This window comes from Grammomys surdaster, unplaced genomic scaffold, assembly GCF_004785775.1.
Source record: "Grammomys surdaster isolate TR1022 unplaced genomic scaffold, NIH_TR_1.0 309133, whole genome shotgun sequence".
Taxonomy (NCBI): Eukaryota; Metazoa; Chordata; class Mammalia; order Rodentia; family Muridae; genus Grammomys; species Grammomys surdaster.
The window spans coordinates 42,962-46,647 of record NW_021625954.1 but is presented as its reverse complement, the minus strand read 5'-3'; positions in this window follow the sequence as shown (position 1 = coordinate 46,647).

Below are 3,686 nucleotides of genomic sequence, written 5' to 3'. Positions count from 1 at the left end.
CAGATAAAACAGACAATAGCACAATAAAACTTATGCTCAGAGGGAGGGGGTTGGATGGGGGAGTCAACGGTGTAGATAAAGTCACATTTGGTCACCTATTTGTGACACGTCGCCCGTCGCCACTACCTACTTCTTCCCCCTCTGCTCCTGGGCCTACCAGCTCATTCTTGGCACAGCTACCAGAGGGAAGTGTGGTGAAGTCATTCTCACTGTGGAAGCTTCCCACTGAGTTCAGGAGGAAAGCCCTAATTCTCAACACCCAGTGCATTAGCTTCTCTGGTCACCCTGGACAAAGTGGTATTGTCTTGGACCAGCCACACATCAAACACAGAAACACTAAGGAAAGCTGATTGAGGGCAGTAGAGGTGTCAGTGTATAATTTGTCTGGTATCTCCTACAACAAGTAAGCAAAATGTCCTCACCTAATATTCATAATTATGGGGCTGCTCAGATGGCTCTGAGGGCAAAGGTGCTTATTGTCAAGGCTGATGTCCTGAGTTTGATTCCTGGAATCCATGTGGTGAAATAAGAGAACCAACTCCCACTGGATGTCCTCTCACCCCCCACACACACACAAACACACTCACTCACATACACTCACACAGACACTCACACTCACACACACACACTCACATACTCAAACACACTCACATACACACACAGACTCACACACTCACACTGTCTCCAAATAAATGCAAAAAATTCTAATTATGCAGCATCCCATTCAATAGTATTCTAAATTTTTTGAGCCAGTCCCAAACTTGTAATCACTAACAAAGAAAATAAACATCATGATAGAAAACAACTTACAGAGTCTGTCACTAAGGGAAGCCAAGGCAGGAAGGAGGGAGAATCTATGAGGTTGCTTCTCAGGCTCATAGTCACCTACTTTGTTATTCCTGTCAAGACCACCTGCTGAGGGGTGGCACCACCCACAATGGGCTTGGTCCTTCCACATCAGTCATAATCAAGAAAACGCCCCATGGCCTAGCCCACAGGCAACACCAAGGCATCCTGCGGGTGCTTTATGCCTGTTCCCAGGTGACCCCAGTTTGTGTCAAGTTGAAAAAACGAATATAAGCAGTACACTTAATGAGCTGTCTCACCAGAACTGGTTCATTCTTTTTCTGATTTTTTTTGTTTTTGTTTTTTCGAGACAGGGTTTCTCTGTGTAGCCCTGGCTGTCCTGGAGCTCACTCTGTAGACCAGGCTGGCCTTGAACTCAGAAATCCACCTGCCTCTGCTTCCCAAGTGCTGGGATTAAAGGCGTGTGCCACCACTGCTCGGCGTGATTTTTTTTTTTTAAATTATAAAAGTAAAAGAAAAGAAGTCAAGTATAAAGCTGGTGGGGGTGGGGGGGAACACTAAAGCATCTGTTGGGCACAGTGCATGGATACCATTCTTGGTGCTTCTGGAAGCACTCTTCACATCGGTTCTAGTTTATCCTCACTGTCCTCCATTCCTGAAAACAGTTGCTCAGAGACCTAAGATACTGCCCTGAATTGATGACACAAATGAGGTGTGTCTCTGAGGTAAGAGTAACTTCCCTTGAAGGACGGGACCTGTAAAGTCTACTAAGGAGACATTACCCAACTTTTTCAAAGTCCAGATTATGGGTAGGAGAAGAGAACCAATTCATATTAGTTCTCCTCTGACCTCCACTTGTACACTGTGACATGGGTGTACACACACACACACACAGACATACACATATCAAATAAATAAAAATAAATAAATAAGTAAATACAATTTAAAAAATTTAAAAAACAAAGCAAAACAAAACAAAAAAACCTTTAAGACTGTGGTAACTTGGCCGGGCAGTGGTGGCACACGCCTTTAATCCCAGCACTTGGGAGGCAGAGGCAGGCGGATTTCTGAGTTCGAGGCCAGCCTGGTCTACAGAGTGAGTTCCAGGACAGCCAGGGCTACATAGAGAAACCCTGTCTCAAAAAAAAAAAAAAAAAAGACTGTGGTAACTCCGGCTGGAGAGATGGCTCAGTGGTTAAGAGCACTGACTGCTCTTCCAGAAGTCTTGAGTTCAATTCCCAGCAACCACATGGTGGCTCACAACCATCTGTAATGGGATCTGATGCCATCTTCTGGTGTGTCTGAAGACAGCTACAGTGTACTCATATACATAAAATAAATTAAAAAAAAAAAAAAGACTGTGGTAACTCCAGTAGAATGACAGTACTTAACCCTGGACATGGGTGTTCTCAGGTAAAGCATGTGATTTTTCCTCAAAGAGGGCAACATCTTAGCACAGTTGTCGACTGAGGGGAAGAATTTGGGAAGAGAAAGTAAAGATACAGGAAAAGGCAGGCAGTCAGTGAGGCTACTGTAGAGAAACCTTATCCACATTCAGCCTATCTAGACATGGGGGGAGGAAAACCAAGGTGACTAGAAGCAAACAGGGCTGGTGATTGGCAGCTGGTGTTCCAAATGGACATGGAAGGGAAGTATTGTCAAAGTACAATTCCCAAGAAGTTCTCGGTGCAATCCTGACACAAGTACAGTGAGATCTTTCTTTCCTTCCTTCCTTCCTTCCTTCCTTCCTTCCTTCCTTCCTTCCCTCTTTCTTTCTTTCTTTCTTTCTTTCTTTCTTTCTTTCTTTCTTTTTCTTTCTTTTAAAGATTTATTTATTTTATGTCTGAGTACACTGTCTTCAGATACCAGAAGAGGACATTGGATCCCATTACAGATGGCTGTGAGCCACCATGTGGTTGCTGGGAACTGAACTCAGGACCTCTGGAAGAGCAAACAGTGCTGTTAACCACTAACCACTAAGCCCAAGATTTTGGTTTCTTAAAAAAACCAGTTATAGTATGTGAATATATAGTTTTGTTTTAATCCCAGATGTGGGACATGGGGCTACTTCAGATTGTCCACAGCAGCTGACTACGATTTCTCTTGTGCTCTGGCAGGGGCGTGATTTTTTTTAATTTATTTATTTATGTATATGGGTGTTTTGCCTACATGTACATTTCCACACAAGAAGAGGGCATCCGCTCCCATTATATATGGTTGTGAGTTCTGGGAATTGAACTCAGGACCTCTGCCAGTGTCCTTGCCCTCTGAGCCATCTCTCTAGCCTCCAGGTATGTGATTTTGCCAGCTGAAGAGAGTTTACATTTGGAATTCTGGGAATTCTTGAGAGGATATAAAAATGCCAGAGGCCTGAGAGCCTACGAAGCCGCTGCTGCCCCACCCCCCCACCCCTCAGCTGCTGGTTCCTGCTGTTTAGGTTTGTCAAGTGACAATGGTGAGTGAAGAGACTAGAAGAAGACATTGGATATCCCTAGGAACTAGATGCCCCTATTCAGCAGGAAGTAGTCTAATGAGATTGACACCCCCTTTCCTTCTATCCTTCTTTCTCTCCTACCTAAAGGGGTTGAAAGGGATAAAGGAGAACCCAATAAAGTAGCCAAAGTATGGTTACGTATGTCCAGACTTTCCACATGACCTTAGCCAAAAGGCTGAGAACCTATTTTTATTCAGTTTTCCTACTAGTGAGTGAATCGGAAAGACAGCAAAGCTGTTCCAAGACACTGAGACGCTGGCTATGTAGAACGGCTGAGTCAGATACAAGACCGGCCAGTGTCTATAGAGCAGTACAAACAGAGCTTATATAAGTTAGTTATCTATATCTTTCTTCTCCTCCTCCTCCTCCTCCTCCTCCTCGTCTT